The 20243-nt window shown below is 47.5% G+C and overlaps 1 non-coding gene across 1 annotated transcript; it reads right to left on the bottom strand.

Annotated features, from left to right (window-relative positions):
* Positions 1–201: 201 nt before the first annotated feature.
* TRNAR-CCG (transfer RNA arginine (anticodon CCG)) lies at positions 202–274 on the bottom strand. The gene has a single exon. It is a non-coding gene; the product is annotated as a tRNA-Arg (tRNA).
* Positions 275–20243: the final 19969 nt, after the last annotated feature.

Below are 20243 nucleotides of genomic sequence, written 5' to 3'. Positions count from 1 at the left end.
TTGCATGAAGATTAATGCCGGACCAGTCCAACCCAAAAAAATCTTCCAACCACAAAATTCAGCACAGGACTAAAGCGTGTGGTTACCTGATGTCAAATAAAGCGCCTAATTCATTCGGCCGAACGTCTAGGAACGACAGGCGTTCCATAAACGTAATGCTGTACGATGCAGCGAGAAAAAAAAGAAAAAAAAAGTATTGGACGTCCGCGACAGGACTCGAACCTGCAATCTCCTGATCCGGAATCAGGCGCCTTATCCATTAGGCCACGCGGACATGCAGCACAAGCAGGTACACGCTCATAAGCAGTGATACCGTAGCAGTGATAAAGACTGAACTTAATATGATCCATTGACATAGATCGCGTGCGCAATATTTCCTGATGGAAATAGTTGTTTTTAGGGGTATTGCTTACGGGCAGCCTTCGCAGACGCGCGCCAATTATTTGCTTTCAAGAAGAAGAGGAAAAGGAGAGGAAGTTTGATCAATAACTACTTTATTCCTAGTCATGCCATTTGTTTAGGTAACTTTCCTCCGTGGTACAGGAGCTGAGATTAATTTTTCATCCTGCCCGGTCCGTTCTAACCATTTGCTTTATACAACCGTTCTCATTCAAAAGTCCTTCATCTTGGCGCTGTAGCGCTATAGAGGAAGGCCGGAGTTCTCGCGAAACACGGTGCGAAAACACCGTGTACTTAGATTTAGGTGAACGTTAAAGAACCCCAGGTGGTCAAAATTTCCGGAGTCCTCCACTACGGCGTGCCTCATAATCAGAAAGTGGTTTTGGCACTTAAAACCTCATAATTTTTTTTTAAACACGGTATATCTCGAGCTCTGACGGCATCCGCAAATAATGATATGACAAATGATTACGAGGATTGGGCGCTTCCTTTTTCATTAGTGCTCCGAAGAATGCGACGCGTTGCCTGATGAGCATTGCTCAATTCCAGTAGATATGTCAATATCTTCCCAGAGCATCTCCCAGTTCTCCGTTTCCACCAAGCACTTCAAGAAAGTGCATAAAAAGTGCGGACACGCAGGCGCAGACAATGTTCGCCTGCAAATGCCTGCTAGCGCAGAAACCAGCGTCTTCCGCTGTGATTCGTTGAGAGGGCAGTCGCAAAACAGATGTTGGAGAGCCTCGGGCACTTGACGGCGTTCACAGTACGGACTATCCGCCCGGTCGATTGAGCTGTGCATAGCGTCGAGCGCAGGCGATGCCCAGGCGAATCCTATGAAGCTTGCTTGTTTGGCATCGCTTGAAACATAGGTATCGTTGTATATTAGCGAATTATGCTCCCACAATAGCAAAAAAAAAAAAAAATTACCGACGATTACGTTACTTCCTAATGCGAAATTTGAGCGCAGCAAATAAGCTGTTTCACCTTTTCGATAGATTGAGGCAAAGAAATCGAGCAACACATGTATGCGCTATCACAGAATTTTTTTTTTTATTTTTCACACGTATTCCTTTAACAAAGACTCCACTAACAGTTCTTGACAGTCATGAAGGAAGCTTTGTGGTCGGAGAAATAGACTGATATATGTTCGACTTGGTACACCAATGCTTGATTCTCAAAGACGAGATCTATACAAGTGCCTCGCGAGGTTGTCACAGCCGTGGGACGCGTTACGAGCGAGAGGAACGGGATGTTCTCCCGCATAAGTGTTAGGAAATTGCTGTTTGTCTTTATGTCAACATTAAAGTCCCCCACTACTAACATCGGTGTGGATCGATGGACGGTTAATGCGAGTTGCAGGAAGTGCACGACGTCTTTCGTGAGTGCGGTAGGGGCGAAGTAGGCAGCTACTACCAGCAAGCCGTTGGGCAACTTTGCGGCGCACAGTTCGCCAACTTCATGTGACGTGCCAAACATTTCGACTGGTATTGCAGAGAGACCTGTGCGCAAGTAGATAGCGACTCCCGCCGCTCTGTTGTGGTCTCTGCGAGCACCACAGCAGTATAGGAAATCTATGATTTCGAGAGGCTCTTCGGGATCCATCCAGGTTTCAGCAAAGCAAAGTACAGAGGAATGGCGCAGAATGTGATCGTGGTGTACGTCCTTGGCATGTGCGGCAAGGGAGCGTACGTTAAGAGCGGAGATCAACAAGTAGTGCGGCTGTTCAGTCATGGCGAGGCACTTGGCGGTGATGGTGTCAAGTTTGTGGGACTGCAACCGACGAAATTCATCGGCTAGCTTTCTGTCCGGATTGGCTTTTCCGTGGTAGAATGTGAAGTCGAAGAAAGGAATTAAGTTCGAGCCGGCGCTTTGACAACCGGAGACTCGCAGGAAGAGGGGGGAGGGGGGCGGCGTGTACACCCAGCGGCAAACGATGGGGGCAGAAGCGCGCGCAGCAAGCGGACAACACGATAAAGGGAGGAGGGAAGAGATAGCAGCGACTGACTGATGCCGCTGACGCCGATAGTGAGTCAACCCCAGCTGCGGAGTTGGTTTCAGGGACAACGCCGCCGATGCCGACACAAACAATATGATACCCTCGCTTCCGCAGCGCTAAGAACCAGGTCTAGCCGTGGGAAGGTGGTCACGTATTCGTCGACGTGCCGGGGCCTACGTGAAATAACCGGCGCGTCGGCAACTGAAGAGCACCCTATCCGCCACACAAGAACAGGGGGGGGGGGGGGGGACCCTTTCCTCCTCTTTCTGCATGGCGGCGACGGTGTTCTATGCAGTCACGTTATCTTGACTCTCTAGCGGCGTCAGCGGCATCCAGCGGTATCAGTCGGTCGCTGCTAGCGCTGGGGGGATGAAAGGGGGGCGGAGCTGGTTACGAGGCCGACGACAACGCCGACGACGACGCGAAACCCAGGAACGGACGCCAAAGAGCTGCGCTCTAAAAAATCCTACGATTACCTAATTGAGAAGAGGCTTGGTGAACCATAAGAAACGTCCTACGAACTGTAAATCCCGCTCTTACTCATAGTCCGTTACAAAAGAATCAAAAACACTAGATATATGTGGCGAGGCCTCCTTGAAGCACCCCTAACACCCTGGCATAACGTCATGGCATTTGACGCCGTCTTCTCGAACTTAATTTGTTTTATCGGTAGACATGAAATATATTGTAGCGTTAAAGTGCCAAAAACTGGACTTAGCAAGTTTCGAGAAGCTTTCGTTCAATAAAATGGCTCCGATACGAAAAAATACTTTGATTTATGCGTGACATCACGCTGGCGTCTCAGCGCCGAGGTTTCGGCGCGAAGTGCTAAGAATTTTAACTGAGACGTTCATATGTTTTGCGAACAAACCTATTGCCGCAATATAAAAGAAAATAGAGGTTTTAAAGAATAACCTGTAACATAAGGCTCATTTAGTGTTTTGTCTCTTTAAGCTTTTACATTGAGCAGCGTTATCGGACATGCTCAATGCGGTGTCTCAGCCTTGGCTCGGCGCTGCATGCCAAGCGATTATTTTTTAGGGCTGCCTTCTTGCCAATGCGCACAGGTTCAACCCGGAGAATAAACAGAACATCCACCCGATCAGTTTCCAGCCGTTCGGAAAAGGCCCCAGGGCATGTCTGGGGCGAAATTTCGCTCTCCTCGAGATAAAGCTTATTCTGTGTAAAGCTCTCGCCAGATTCAAGCTTTCTGTGGATGAGGAGCACCAGGAGATGAGCGACAAAATTGTCACGCCTTTGCTCGTCGGCATTCACGTAGTCGCATCACGAAAAATTGATAAAAATTGCTAGGTTTCTTCTCAAAACATCCTCGTACATCTCTCGGTTTGGATTTCGTAACCAGGCAAACAGCACCTAAGCGAAATTAATCAACGTAATGTTTGCCAGCCTAGGTAGCCATAATAAATAACATAGCACGTGTCTTATAGCTTCCGTACGTAATAACAGCGTGTTGTTCTATCAAATCATGTGTAAAAAGTGTTGTGTTTATATATAGCCACAAGGGATTATTGTACGTGGCTGGTATAAGCCCCTATCGATGGTTCATACAATTGTTACATTATTAGAAGAGCAGCACAGGCATATTGCCTTCCGAATGCAGTCGGACGTCTTAGCGAAGTCTGCAGCCATGAGACGTTTGATACGCCACACAATTCCGAGAATGCTTGCCTACTCGGTCAAGTGTACGCTTCACACCAGTGCGCTGTATTGGTGCAAAAGAAAATTTAGTTACTGTCTTTGCTATTTCAGAATGGGCTGCAGCTGAGCTCTGCTTTCATTGCTTCTTTCATCCCAAAGAGAGTCTGGATGAAGCTGGAGAAGTCAGAAGTGTGTTCAGAAGACCTGTGATTAGCTTTATTCTATTTAGTTGTCATCAGAGCCCGTGCCATAGTTTCGATTAGTTTCGTTTGGTCTTGATCGATGTGCTTCCTTGTTTGTTTCACTTTATATCTTTTGTAGCTTGGATTTGCTCGAAGCTCGCTTTTGTTTTTTTGCACTTTGCTTTGCTGTTGCAGCTTCCTTTTGTGTTGCAGTTTGCTTTTGTTTTGTAGCTTGCTTCAGTTTATAGCTGGCTAACCTTGCTTGTATTTCTTTAAGTACTTGTCGCTGACTTCCGGGTACAGCCCGACAAGCCTTCATAGCTTGGGCTGACCGGTCTTTGAATTTGCACTATTTTCATGACATGAATGATATTATTGTTATTATTATTTAACACTTTTTTTCGTGATACAGGCGGCCAGATTACTTTACATCTCGATGCGAAGTTGCCGTTTGAATTAGTCGACGCTCGAAAGGTGCACAAATAACTTCATCCAATGCAATTAATATACGCATGATCAGCATACACGGCGTTTTTAGAGCGCAGCTCTTTGGCGTCCGTTCCTGGGTTTCGCGTCGTCGTCGGCGTTGTCGTCGGCCTCGTAACCAGCTCCGCCCCCCTTTCATCCCCCCAGCGCTAGCAGCGACCGACTGATACCGCTGGATGCCGCTGACGCCGCTAGAGAGTCAAGATAACGTGACTGCATAGAACACCGTCGCCGCCATGCAGAAAGAGGAGGAAAGGGTCCCCCCCCCCCCCTGTTCTTGTGTGGCGGATAGGGTGCTCTTCAGTTGCCGACGCGCCGGTTATTTCACGTAGGCCCCGGCACGTCGACGAATACGTGACCACCTTCCCACGGCTAGACCTGGTTCTTAGCGCTGCGGAAGCGAGGGTATCATATTGTTTGTGTCGGCATCGGCGGCGTTGTCCCTGAAACCAACTCCGCAGCTGGGGTTGACTCACTATCGGCGTCAGCGGCATCAGTCAGTCGCTGCTATCTCTTCCCTCCTCCCTTTATCGTGTTGTCCGCTTGCTGCGCGCGCTTCTGCCCCCATCGTTTGCCGCTGGGTGTACACGCCGCCCCCCTCCCCCCTCTTCCTGCGAGTCTCCGGTTGTCAAAGCGCCGGCTCGAACTTAATTCCTTTCTTCGACTTCACATTCTACCACGGAAAAGCCAATCCGGACAGAAAGCTAGCCGATGAATTTCGTCGGTTGCAGTCCCACAAACTTGACACCATCACCGCCAAGTGCCTCGCCATGACTGAACAGCCGCACTACTTGTTGATCTCCGCTCTTAACGTACGCTCCCTTGCCGCACATGCCAAGGACGTACACCACGATCACATTCTGCGCCATTCCTCTGTACTTTGCTTTGCTGAAACCTGGATGGATCCCGAAGAGCCTCTCGAAATCATAGATTTCCTATACTGCTGTGGTGCTCGCAGAGACCACAACAGAGCGGCGGGAGTCGCTATCTACTTGCGCACAGGTCTCTCTGCAATACCAGTCGAAATGTTTGGCACGTCACATGAAGTTGGCGAACTGTGCGCCGCAAAGTTGCCCAACGGCTTGCTGGTAGTAGCTGCCTACTTCGCCCCTACCGCACTCACGAAAGACGTCGTGCACTTCCTGCAACTCGCATTAACCGTCCATCGATCCACACCGATGTTAGTAGTGGGGGACTTTAATGTTGACATAAAGACAAACAGCAATTTCCTAACACTTATGCGGGAGAACATCCCGTTCCTCTCGCTCGTAACGCGTCCCACGGCTGTGACAACCTCGCGAGGCACTTGTATAGATCTCGTCTTTGAGAATCAAGCATTGGTGTACCAAGTCGAACATATATCAGTCTATTTCTCCGACCACAAAGCTTCCTTCATGACTGTCAAGAACTGTTAGTGGAGTCTTTGTTAAAGGAATACGTGTGAAAAATAAAAAAAAAAATTCTGTGATAGCGCATACATGTGTTGCTCGATTTCTTTGCCTCAATCTATCGAAACGGTGAAACAGCTTATTTGCTGCGCTCAAATTTCGCATTAGGAAGTAACGTAATCGTCGGTAATTTTTTATAAAGTCTGTTAAAGCTTCCTTGGTGGAGCAATAAAAACTGTAAAATCGTAGTTTCTTCCATGACAGAATATTATCAACAACGGACGCCAGAAAACGGGCGGTATATTAAATTTTTTTCACTAATTAAGTAATCATAAGGATATGTTTTTCGTTAGTGCCATTCGCCAGGCCTTCACAATGGAACAATTGTAGGTGCTGCCTATATGATAAGAAAGATGTTACCGAGCAGCCCAAAGACTGCTTCTTCGGCCTTGGGGCTATACAGGAATCCTGTCACATTTTTCATGGAAAACTCAAAATTTGTGCATGTGGTTCTCCACGCTCGGGGAACGCAGACAATTACGTGTGCAAGCACTTTGGCTCATGAAGTTTGCCAACCTCTCCCAGTCTATATTACGCAAGACGAACCATCTGATTACTTTTATACTGCTTATTTAATGAAATATGCAGTCGTGTCTACTCTTGGTAAGCCGGATAGTATCGTCAATACGTACGTACAATGAGCACATACACTGTGTCGCCAGAAGGCAAGAATGACTCCCATTGATTAGGCGCCATCTTGATCGCCTGCTGTTCGATCTAGACAAAGGCAGGTAAACATTGGTACTGAAGAAACTTAGTAGTTTCCTCTTTATGCATCCATGACAGGTCAGCACCACCGCGAGCACTGCCACCTCTAAGGTTTCCTTCCATGCCATGTGAATGTGTAGCCCATGTTGCGGACCGCCATTGGTCTTATTTATTATCGCCTGGCTGTGGTCTTCCAAAATGGTAGCATAGGGTAGTAGATTCGGCGGGCGCAGGTCTTTCCATGGCGGCACGCGAGGTGATACGCATTTTACCGTTAAGTGCCGCATTTGTTGCCAGTGTTTTGAACGTTCCCTTCTCTTATCATTGCCCTGCAATAAAATCGCTGCAAAATATGGGACTCAGGTCTGGGTGGATTGGTACCGGGCCACGCGGGCAACCCTGGCAACGAGGCTGTGTGCAGTACTGCTCGTACTTGCTACTTCTTTGCTGTGAGATCAGGATCGTACATTTGCTGAGGCATGTGACGCCCAGCCCAGGACGCTAAGAGAATCAATCCAATGAAACGAACACACATTAACGACTGGTGCACCACTACTCACTCACAAAGAAGCGATAGTCGCTGCGCTCGAGGAGTGGCGAGCGTGCGTGCCTGTACTTGAGCTCATACCCCTCATGCTCTCGGCTTTCCCAGGCCTCCAAGATGCCCGTAATCGCCATCGTGGTACAGAAAAAACTCTAGAGAAGTGGATCTCTCCGTCCTCGGTGGTGGCCAGCGCTCCCTATAAACCCTGTGAGACATCGCCCCGAAGACTGACGTCGATAGGGCTTCAGCGGTGATGCGGGTTCTCCTCCATCCCCCTCTCCTCTAATACCTTACCCATCTCCCCGCACCAGAGCATAGACCACAGAACCATCGTTCTTTCAATAAAATTGATTCATTCATCATATTGTGCTATCCGGATCGCAGAGTGCTCTTGGTTGCCGATAATCGATGCTTCAATACGATACTTGTCACTACAGCTAAGAGATCAACTTTGTCAAGAGCTTTCCTCTTGGCGGCTGATTGTATATATTGTGACGTCCTTCTTAAATAAAACAGCCTTCTTCCCCTCGCATTATTATTTCTCTCTTTTTTTTTTCGTGTGACCGGCGTACCGTGAGATCAATAGAATGATCGCGCTCTTTTTCAACGTTTAAGTTAATACTCACTATGCCGGGCAGTCGGCGATTGATTGTCGCTTCCAGGCTGCAGTCATTTCCGCTTTCACCGGATCAAAGTCAAAAGAAGCTTTGAAGGTAGACGTTTCTTTTTTATTAACTTTAAGCACTGTAACTTGGTTTGATAGAAGTAGAAAGGACTCATTGATGGAAGCACTCTATCCGATAAGCACTGAGTGACCCCTTTGAACCATGGGATCTGACAGCCGAAAGCTTTCGTTCAGAATACCATTTGTTTATTCTTTCCTTATAGTACTGCCGAACAAAAGCAACTTAAGAAGTGGGCACCTGCACACGCATTGACACACCAGCTATCTCATCTAAAGGCGGCCACAAAATCGAGGAGGTCGGCGGCCAGGTCGCTGGTCCACATGGTCCTATCCACTGGTCAGGAAAGTTTTCATCGAGGAACTACCGGCTTGTACGAAAGACTATATGACGGTGCTTCATAGAACTGAAATTATACCTTCACTGTGCGGGATGCTCAGAGGCAGCTCAGGCACAAACTCGGACACAAGACCTTTCGAAACGTGTTTTTGTATCGGTCACCTCGTCAAGTTTATTGAATAAAGGGGTAACCGAGCATGGGCGGAGGGGGGAGCCATCCTGAAAAATGCCACATCACACATCAGCTGCTTACCCGACTTAGCACTTGCGTTAGCATTGTCACTTTCAGCTGTTATCTCACCAGTACCTACAGCACGGTTCCTACAAAACTACTCTATATCAAACGAAAGAACATTCTGCAAAACTTCGGGCATAACTCACCTACGATGACCAGCTGTACACGTATGCGAATACCCGAAACGTATCGCATGAGGTGCTTACCTGAAGCTGGCACCTCTCTCACACTTCCCTTTGGACACACGGCGCTATGGAGTGGTGCCACCGCAAAGTCCACACGAACGTCCTTGCGTGGCCTCCGAGATCGCGCAGCCTCCGAGATTGTACCGGCGGCGGGCCGGTGCATATGAGGCGTTACTGCCAGCCAAGCATACATATATTCTAATAATAGCACCTGGCCCGGTTTTCGAGCCCATTATTACCGCTTCTAATGCAATCAATCATTTCTTTATTTGTATCTCCGTTATCGCTACCTGTTCACATAGGTATGCTACTTCTAGCCGCGTCTTGTTGCCTTTCCATGTGCCGCTAATCCATAAATGCTCCATACATGTCTCTTTCGCCCTCTGCCACTTCATAGCCAGCCTAATTATTATGTCTACACTTCCGTCATTCTGTTGCACCCCTAGCATACAACATTGCCAATAACAGGAGGCTGCTCCGAATCTCACAGATGCGTTTAAGGCCAGGTGTGCACCCTAATGGCTCCGTTAATCAGCTGGCTTTGAATTTCCAGCCATTTTTCCTGCTTGCGGCCACCTGCATGTCTATGTAAAAAATTTTAACATCGCTACATACATCCTTTGCGCGCCTTTTCTTAACTGCGTGTGATTTAATTCTGCTCTTTATCGGTGTTTCGCAACACTCAGTACTTAATCTAACTTCCTGATTGCCTGCGCCCCGCCTAAGAAGGCTACTGCCCCTGCTGTGAATGAACGTCCAACCCGTGTTGCTACCTTATCGCTAAAACGTTCCCATCGCGTACAAAAACGCCTTCCCGGACTACTCGCTGCATTTCTCGGTTGATGTCAATGAGCGCAAAATTCATTGACTTAGCTAGCTCCTGCCTTTGAACAGTTGGCACCGTCGCGCAGTGCTAGTTTCACTTTCTTTGAAACAATCCGCCGATCGGTGACCACTTTAGCAATTACTCCCTCGATCGGTGTTCCCCGTTCCTACCGTATGTCAATCACTCCACCCAACACGACCACTAGGTGCCTCTACTCCATTCTGTCTCACATGTGTTGCTTGGCTTTGGCTATCACTTCCCTAATCGGTTTCACCTGAAACGCGCTAATCTGGAGGCGCTCGTCTCTATTATCAACGGTTTTACTTTACGCGTGTTTGAATGCCCTAGAACGACAACTCGACGCTTATTCTCTTCCTCGCCGCCAAGAACTGCACTCGAGGCCGCGATGCCTCCCCCGCTCTCCCTTCTCTTATCCTCACCATTCGCTTTGTTCTCTTCTTCCGTGGCCGGCACACCAGTGGTGGCCTCTCCGTCGCCGTCACTGACATGTCCGCCACTGCTTTTCCGCATGGTGGTTTCGTCCTCCTTTGCTGGTCTCACTTCGAAGCCAGCCACATTTGTGGTGCTTGTCTCGAAGTGTTCACCGTTGCTTTGCGGAATGGCGGGCTTCATCGTCATTATTACGTTGGCTAGCTTATCTTCTACCACCTTCCTCTGCTTCTGCTCGCTCTGCAGCTCCTTTTCCAGCTTCCCGACCAGCATAGCTAGTTTATCCTTCTTCTCTCTGCGGTCTAGTCGCAACCCTAACATACACATATTACAGATAAAATCTACCCCGTTTGCATTGCCTACTAACTGAAACCGCTTTTCTTCCAACGCATAGGAACGCTCGCACTCAGGACAACGCAGGTCTGGGTTCCTCCTAGTACCGACAATTCTTTTGTACTTCCAATGGGAACGTCTGTTCCCTTAGGCATGCACTTAAAGAAAACAGAGGACTGTCCGGTGGTGGTGGTGGTGGTGGTGGTGGTGGTGGTGGTGGTGATGATGATGATGATGATGATGATGATGATGATGATGGTGATGATGATGATGATGATGACTTATTGCCATCCCCTTAACTCTAAGTACAGTAGCAACCTTTGAGTCACATCTTGCCAGGCAACAATAATGGTCATCTGTCTTGCCCGCATTTCCTTTCTTGAAAACGCTGCGCTGGCTACTTCCCTGTCGAAAATGCTCTGTCGTGCTTATAACGCGCATGCCGTTCGTGACTTGGAAGTACCGGGCTCGCAGCTTTAAAGATAGGAAATGCGGACAAAACAGATGACCATTATTGTTGTCTGGTAAGATACGACCCAAAGGGGGCAATTGTTTTTAGAGTGTTTCACACGGAGTACTGACAAATAGACTCCTAGCCTTATTAGGTTACCACATATGCAATACATGTTTCTCATTCTAGCATTTTTTTACAGATCTAAAATCTTTTCTTCCTCAAGACTTCTCTATCTTGTACCGCTACCTATGCCTGTAAAAATTAAATTATGCGGTTTTACGTGCAAAAACCACCTTTTGATTATGAGGCACGCCGCAGTGCGAGGACTCCGGAAATTTTGACCACCTGGGGTTCTTTCACGTGCACCTAAATCTAAGTACCCGGGTGTTTTTGCATTTCGCCCCCATGGAAATTCGGCTGCCGTGGCCGGGATTCCATGCCGCGATCTCGTGCTCGGCAGCCCAACACCATACCCACTGAGCAACCACCGCGTGTCCTAGGTCTGTAAACTATCCGGTCGTATCAATCTCGTACCTGCTTTTTTCCCACCATTTCTCCAAATGTCTCTTGTTTATCTCGACTGCTGACTGGTTGATGTTTCCATCCACTTTAAATCCAAGCATTTAGAGAAGGTGCACATTACCGAGGGGTCTCATTGGGTGAATCCGTTCGTATTTGATAAGGATGTGCTGAGTGGTCACTGGATTTCTGCTGCAGCATACGCATGCCTCATCTATTTGGGAATATTTGCTCCGGTATGCTTTTGCCCTCGCGCAACCAGCTCGAGCCTCAAGTAGCGAGGCACTTAATTTCCTGTTACCGTACAGATTTTCCCTTTTCATTTCTTCCTTCATATCCTTTCAAATCTCAATTGTCTTTTTTGTTTCCTTTCCTCGCACGTAATTCACTGTTTGTTTTTCTCACTTTCTTTCTGATGACTCCTGGTTACGTATATACAATTTCAATTACCCCGTACTTGGTTGTCAACTTTCTTGACCTCTTCCTCCATTCTGTATCCAGGCTATTCAGGCACAGATACTATTGCACTTTAGCCGCCCATTAATTTTTATCCAAGCTTCCTGTGTCTTCAAAACTAATTTTGCTCTGCTCTTCTCCGAATTCAAACGAGGTCCAACCCATGTCACACTGCACTGCCTCATTTGTGGTTTCGCCGTGAGCTCCCAAAGCCAATCAGCCTGGCGTTCTTTGGTTAACTTCTAGCACCGGCACTTGCGCATGGAGTGTCACCATCTGGCGGAGGGCGTGGTAGTTAAGTGAATGGCACTAGGTGGCGGCACGTTAAAGGGCAATAGCGACACAGACTGACATCCCACCCAATCTTAGGCTCGTTACACTCGTTTTTTTTTTCTTATATGCTGAGTTATTTACTGTAGCTGTATATTCTTGGCATGAGGAGGTATCATCAAGTACAATTGGCTTGTTCATACGTCATCTGCAAGTGAACTAACCGACGGTTTCTTTCTACAAGTGGTTACAAGATACCCAGATAACAGGTACGCCCAATCTGTATGGTTTCCACTAAGAAGGCATTGTCTTCAAAACGCCATCGTCGATCATCCATGTGTCGCGTCCACAGACGGCACTGTTGTAGCGTCACGGATTTGCATGGATAGGATGGAAAGGGCTAGAAGAAATTATTATCGGATTTAATCTATCATACAAGCCGTCGGGCCGACTGTATATCAGCAGCTTTAAGGTTTCTTTATTGCGGATGACAATGTGCTGCTTTCTAACAGGCAAATAGATATGCAATGTCTAGCAGATACTAATCTGTGTACAAGATGGTGAGATTTTGAATTGAAATATAGCGTTAAAGAAAGAGGTCTTATGGCATTCGCTGAAAACAGTGAACAGACAGTCTCCATACGGGGCCAGGAAATACCTCGGTTAAAAGAATACAAATACATAGGTTTATGGGTAAACGAGGGCAACACATATATAGAAATACATGAAAGACTAATAGCAAAGCGGAAGAAAAATGCGGCCATAATAAAACACATAGCTCATTGGGGATACAATAGGTACGAGGTGCTCCTTGGTATGTGGATAGGTGCAATGGTTCCAGGACGTACATTGGGAAATGCACCTGTTTTCTTGAAGTCGTAGGTATATTCAGGACGCGATGGCAACCAAAGGTCCGTGGGATGCCTCGCATTTGGCACTCAAGGGAGAACTACAAATCAAAACTACAAATCGACAGGCTTTGAAGTCACGGGAGCTTAGCATCAAATTGATGTCGAAGAACGATTGAGGAATATACAAAAAAGTAAATATGGTGCAAGAGTATTCAAGTACTTGTACAGAGAAAAAATTTACTCCCAGTTAAGGAAAATAACTAGAAAGCTTAACAGCAAATAGGCGACCGGTATAGTAAGCAACATGACAACAAAGAACGTTAAATACAATATCACAGACACTGAAATGGTCTCCTTGGTAGCGGAAATAGGAAAGCAACCTACTATCGGCAATTGCCGAAAAGTTAGTAGCGAAATCAGGAAAGAAACATTTTATGATAGCTCAAAGGGAAGCGCTTTACTTTTTGAAGCTAAAGAAATCTTAGAACGCGTAGATGTAAAGTGAGGTATACCAAGGAAGAAGAAGCATGGGCTTCCTGCGGTAAATCTAGGGAAACGATAGAACATCTTTTATAAGAATGTGAAGATATCTACCCAGGTGCCAGTTCAGGCTCCGCTAGCCTCCTTGAAGCCCTTGGGTTCAGAGATAGCAGGGGGAAAGTAAACATGTCATGTCGGCAATCGAGATTGGTAAAAGGTGATTTGAGGTTTGTAGGCAAAAAAGTAGGGAAACCACAAACAACGGAAGTGTACAAAAACAAAGGTCCAGATAATGCTAACAAATGCTTGAAGCTGGGAATTTTTCTCGGTTAAATAAGATAGCTAACCCATTAGGCGCAAACCACCGCCCTGTTTCAAGGAGGAAGCTCCTGTCATGTATCCTATCATTCGCCCGTCGGTCTGTCCATCCTTCCGCCTAGGATGGCCCAATCGGAACTAAATTTAGCCGCGCGTGCAGAGAGGCATAACTCGGCATTACGTCTGTCGTTTTGAGCGAACATGGTCGCGTTTCGGAGAGCTTACTCAGCTATAGTTTGTTTAATCCATCAAACTCAAAGCAGCGCTCACCAGGAGTTATAATCAGCAATTTTTGAACATAATTTAAGCCTTCTGCACGGTTCTGGCACCGCACGTACGACACCTAGTGCGCAGAAGTGACCTGAACAATCTCGGGCAGCAAGACAGACGGATGCCAACTCGTGCCCACAACCTCTGACCACGGCGAGTCAACTACCAATCAGGATCGAGCACGATTGGAATTTAACGCTTTAGGACCCCTGCTAGCGGTGTAATAACATGTAAGCTTTCTAATACGTTAAAATATGCTATGCACTTTACTTTGGTATCACTATAAATGTACATATACCATGTGTTCCAGCTAACGTTAGCCAATTTATTCAAAGAAATTAACTATCAAAAATCATCGTGCGAGATACTTGTATATTACCTACGGTGTTCGGTCGTCAGAACTATAGTGACTGAGCATCTTAGGTCTTATAATAGTACCTTGCATCGGCATTTTTATCTTTTTTCTTTGAACAGCTTGCCTAACGTTAGCCTGGACACCCTATATATAGGAAAGAAGCCATTACTCAGTCATACATGTCTCACGCCACGCATGACGAAATCGAAGTTAAATCTAGCCTCGCGTCCGATTTTCAGAGAAGTGTAGCTCGGCAGTACGTTTGTTCATCCGAGCAGCAGTGGTCGCGTTTCAGAGAGCTCACTGTGCTATAGTAAGTATTATTTATCAAATTCGTACTCGAGCTCACCGGCAGCTTTAAGGCTTAAAAGTGAGCAATTTGTTCCACAAATGTCAAGCTTGCTCGCCTATGGGCCCTGCGTTCCACACCTACGGGCTAGAAATGGCGTGAGGAGACTTGGGAAGGAAGACAAAGGGATATTCAACCCTTTTGACCCCAACCTAAGGAGTCCTTCTCCGTAGGGAGCGCAAGCGCAGGAGCCTAAACCATCTACGCGTGCGGCGTCTCGAGCGTCACAGGGTAACGCCCCTTGATCTTAAATAGAAAAATATTCACATCAGGGCAGTTTGTTTATGCTCGTGCCCATACACCCTCTGGAAAACAAACAAGTACCACTACGAATAGGGAGCGAGTACATTAGAAGATTAGACTGTACGACGCCCATTAGCTGTAACATAGTTTGGCAGGTAATTTTGATAATGGGTGAATAAATGTAACTTCCCCATTTGGTTACATACCGATTTCTGTACCTTGGTGCCCATTCACCGTCTGAAGCACGCGCAAGACGTTTTGCGTAGCCCATGCGCCTACGTCGCTGACATCGCCACCCGATTTGGTTCTTTAGTCCAAAGGTGTTATCAAAGCGGGCCGTCTCTAGCAACACAAAAGAAGCTGGTGATGATCTATAAATAGCGAGTTCTGAGTATAGCAGCAAACGCGAGGGCTTTGCGTGAGCGCTCCGTTCCCTGTCCGAAACGTGCACTGTATGCAAGCGGCACCGGATCTCTTGCGTGCTGCCTGCAGGATTTCGCCTCAAAGGTTAACACATTCAAGATCACTCTGCATGGTAACATAGTGTCGCCGTTCAAAGGAAGAAGGATCCATAATCACTCAATGGCGCTCCGACTGAGATGCGTACATAGTTCCTCACCATATTACCTATGGAAACATCTGGCGGTGCCGCATATTTTTTCAGGAGTGCATACTCTTGAAAAAATTTACACCCTTTGGGGCTTATCTTGTCCCACAACGATAATTGTCATCTGCCTTGCGCGTATATCCTTTCTTTAACGCTGCGATGCGAGCCCGGTACTTCCAAGTCACGAACGGCTTGCGCGTTATCAGCGTGACACATCATTCTGGACAGGAAAGTAGCCGGCCCCGAGTTTTCAAGAAAGTAAACACAAGCAAAGCAGATGACGGTAACTGTTGTGGGACAAGTATATACCCAAAAAACAGCATTCGTTTTAAGAGTGTATAATGTAGTAAACGATAAGAGAGAAAACTCACGGACGCCCCTGCGACAGACTTCAAAACCCCTGGGGAAAAAGACAACTAGCACCAACAGCACCCCTTTGCCTCTGTCTCCTCTCCTTGAAGTGAAGCTGCAGCAGCGCATCTATGGTGTCCACAAGGAAACTACTGACGCGAGAGCCACGAGCACGGCTGGGCTCGACTGGCGTGCGCTCCCTAGCGCAAGAGCTGCGTCTTCAGCGTCCCTCGTCCCATGCAGGGTTTTGCTGTCGTTGCCTCTGTGCGCGTGCTGCGTCGCGAGTGGACAGTCAAGATGGCTCTTGCTCGACCTTCTTGAAACATAGTCCGTTACGTTTGCAGCCATCCGATTTCTTAGCGCCGCCGAGCTTACCCGAAAGTCCATTTCCAACGCAGTGGCGCTGCTTTCAGGAGCGCCAACGCTGACGGCGTCTGCGTGCAAACTTACTCGGGTCCGGACCTGAATAGTTGCAAGAATGGTTTTTGCCAGTACAAGCACCTAGCTGACTTAAATCTGCTATACTTCTCTTACATGGCGCGCTGTACCTCTAAGATAGCGAACAAGTGGCAAACGCACCATCGGCACAAACCTGTTTAAAGCCCCTGAAAAAACAATAGGATTCTTCTTTAGGGGCTGTATGTCGTGCATCTAAACGCAGTGCAAGCACTTCTGTAAATTGATCCCACTACGCCGCTCCGAACCACTCCGTTCTGCTGTGTCTTAGCGGGATAATTGCACAAGCCCATTTAATGTTTGGAGTCTGGCCTGAAATAGATGGTAGCTGGCCCAATCCATCGTCCAGCTTATCCACGTTGAGGACGTTGTTGAAGGGAGAGACTTGTCCTCATTGAGAACGAGGAATATGGGTTTATTTACAGTATTTACATGAGAACGTTACAGTTCATCAGTCTAACATGAGTGAAAGAGGAATTCACCCTGAGGAGCTACCAACGGCTCCTTAAATACAATCTGTCCTCCCTAGATCAATAGGTGAGGGAAAAACGGCTGTTCAACCTGCTACCAATTCGGAGCGTTCAAAGTCATCGTAGCCGACCCGCCTTTGAGGGGGAGGGTTTACACACACTTCAGCACAGGTTTCACTGACCACGCCGAGGTGAGTGGGTTCTAGCAGACACGGGTTTTGCCCCGAGCCTCTTCATCCCAGTGTTGACTCCGCAGACAATGGCCGCCGCGTCTGTCCATGACTTCTAATCTGCGTGAGACGGCAGCGCAAAATATCTTCCAGGGGCTCCCCTGCTTCAAACAGCTCGTGGCGGCCACGGCGAATCCACAAACAATACTGGGTCCGCCGACCGCGTTTAATCATAGCGGCGCTGAGGGAGTGTTGATGCGGCACACCGTCGTCCGTACAAAAGGAGTCGCCGCGGCAGGTGGGGAAGGGTTCCAGGGTCGCTTCTCAGAAACTCGCCAACCTTACAGCTGCGGCTGGCTGGGAAAATTTTGTAGGTAGGTACCCCTGCCGGCCGTTCGTAACACCCATATTTCCAGCATTTCCGGCCAAGGGCCTTGCTCGACGGACGTCGCACCGCAAATGACTGGTTTACAATCTACAAAACGCACTAGAGAGGAGGTGCCTGCAAACACCTGAACGTCACGCGCACTCTGCTCCCTATGGGGCTCTTGCATTGCCCAGGGGGCGCTGTGAAAATGGTGCTAAAAAGCACCCTCTGTCCTGAACTTGGTAGTACCAAGCTCGGTCGTCTGCTTCGGAAGGCACGTTTACAATATGGACCCGCCACTTTCGGTTTTGTTGTACCATGACTTGCAGCCATTATCTGGCGCCGAAGATTTTTTTCAGGGGTAGCACGCTGCATAAAGGCAATAAATTATGCAACGCCGAATACGTGTACGCCGTTCAAGAAATAAGCGGCGAAGTTTTAGCACGGTGTCAATCGCAAGTGAAGCGAGTCCCATACGAAGTTGAACTTCAGGTAAGGTTTGCACGCTGCAAGATTCAGGCGCACAAACGCGAGGAAATGCTTGCTATAAATGAATTCACAGCAGCGATAAGCAGACATCATGTGTGCGGAATTGCTCGAGCGCACGGCGGTATGCGCCGCGACAGCAGCGGTCTTTCGACATGCCGCGAAACGGCGGGCCTCCTGCAATCTTTGTTGACTGGATGCCGCTAGACAAGTAGTTATGCCTGCACTGTAGTAGCGGCCATCTGTCCCTTTAGCAACTGATAAATAACTGATGCAATGCATATGAGCTCGCTGTAACGTACGTGCGAATCGCGCTGCAGCGCGAGCTCGTGGGCTGCTCGCTTGAAGTAGCTTTTAATGACAGCGCTCGAACATCGATGTGCTGCAATCAATACCACCTTGCTGCGCTGCCTCAACGTGCTGGCTTGAAGTCAAGGATGAGCACATGTAACTCTCTAACCTGTGCTGCTCGTAATGGCGTAGTGAATTGTCACCGAATCAGCCCGACCATTTGTGGTCATTTGCACACACCTGGTCACTTCACCACTTCGCACCAGTCGAATTGTTAATTGTCGCTGTGGCGGGGTCTCGAATAGTGAATCACCAGCCATGTCTGCTGCTATGTCGGTCTGCCGTCGGGACTGTAGGTGCAAAAGACCGAATTTTAGAACGCAGATAATCAAGCAAGCATCAAGACAGGCGAAGCAGTCAGCATGGCGCGAAGTTTCGCTTACCAAGCGCGACGAACTGCAGCTATCCAGCGCGCCCGACGCTCCGCTTCGTGAGGCCTTGAAGGAAACCGGTAGAATCTGATGTTGGGATTCAGGCCTTCTTGTTCATGGTAGCCCACGGCGCAGAAGTAACGACGGTGACGCTTTTTCGAGGCTGAGCTAGGTCTCTCCGGATCGGCGTCGCCGATTCCTTCTGCTTCCAGCATTACGTCTCAGTGAGAATCCCTTTTCGTTAAACTATAGGCTGCGGCTCGCTCGCAGCGTGGTCGGCGTGGTCGGTGGGCAGTGACGAGCCTTTTCGCACTCGCAACAGGTCAGAAAGAACTGCGAGTCGACGCAAAACTCGGCTATAAACGTGCTTCGCAACAGCCAGGGTTCAAGACTACACTGTAAAAAAAAATGTCTCAGTTTACGGCGAAAGCTGAAGGTAAAACGTTGCCGGACACTTTTCCGTCAATGAAAAACGGTGTGTTCCGTTAAACGGACAGGCCGTAACTTTTTTCTCCGTCGTTCTGAAAACAGCAAATTTCCGTTGTTTGAGAAAAAAATAACGGAGGGTTCCGTTTAACGGAAGTCCCGTGAAATTCTCTACGTATACTTGAAAACAGCAAATTTCCGTTGTTTGAGGAAAAAAGAACGGAGGGTTCCGTTTAACGGAAGGCCCGTGCAATTCTCTACGTATACTTGAAAACAGCGTATTTCCGTTTTTCTAAAAGAAACAACGGAGGTTCCATGAAACGAATGCCCCCGTGAAAATCTTCTCCGTTGTATTAAAATATGGTTAAACGGAGGAATTCGTTTATTGAATTTTCAGAGTTTGTGACCGCTGTGTGCACGCCTGTTTGTTTTTATATGAAATGGAGGGTTATGTCGAACAAATACACCATAATATGTTAAATTGAGTAGATTAAAGCTTATTAAGTCTATGCCACTTCAGATGGTGCGATAAGGATAATTGTGTACATAACTGCATAGAAGTAGTACATCGTAACTCTACTTGTGTGATCAGTCTCATATGCTATTTAAACTTATACTGATACTATGCTAATGTATTATGCATGCATAAACCTGTTCTGGTGTCTCATGCCCAGTAAAGAAGTAATCACTACTACCTGCAATTCTGAACACAAGTTGGATTTTATTTACAAATTTTATTTACAATGCCCAAGATGTCTGGCTGGCCTGAAAAGAAAATGAAAGACAGAAACTGATTAAAACACTTAGACCGCAACCAGGTACACTTTTAGTACAAAAATATAATGCACACTGAGCATGTGAATGCGGCCCATGTTTACCATCACGGCTACACAACTCGAGAAACCAGGGGTAGCTCCATGTTTCACTGCTTTGTTGCACAAAGGACAACAGATTCCTACAGAAATTCCATAACTGGCTCTGATCGTAGCCAAAAGTAAGCAATACCATTTTTAAAGATTTGTTACTGGAGTATGTGACAAGAATGCAGTGGTCCCCACTTTCTACCCCACTTCTACATGAAAGATCTTCCGAAGTTGCACCAGCCAATTATAGCTCATTTCCATGATGTCATCGAAAACTGCTTTCAATA

This window comes from Dermacentor andersoni, chromosome 1 (assembly GCF_023375885.2).
Source record: "Dermacentor andersoni chromosome 1, qqDerAnde1_hic_scaffold, whole genome shotgun sequence".
In the NCBI taxonomy this organism is placed as follows: Eukaryota; Metazoa; Arthropoda; class Arachnida; order Ixodida; family Ixodidae; genus Dermacentor; species Dermacentor andersoni.
This window is presented reverse-complemented; position numbering and strand designations above follow the sequence as displayed.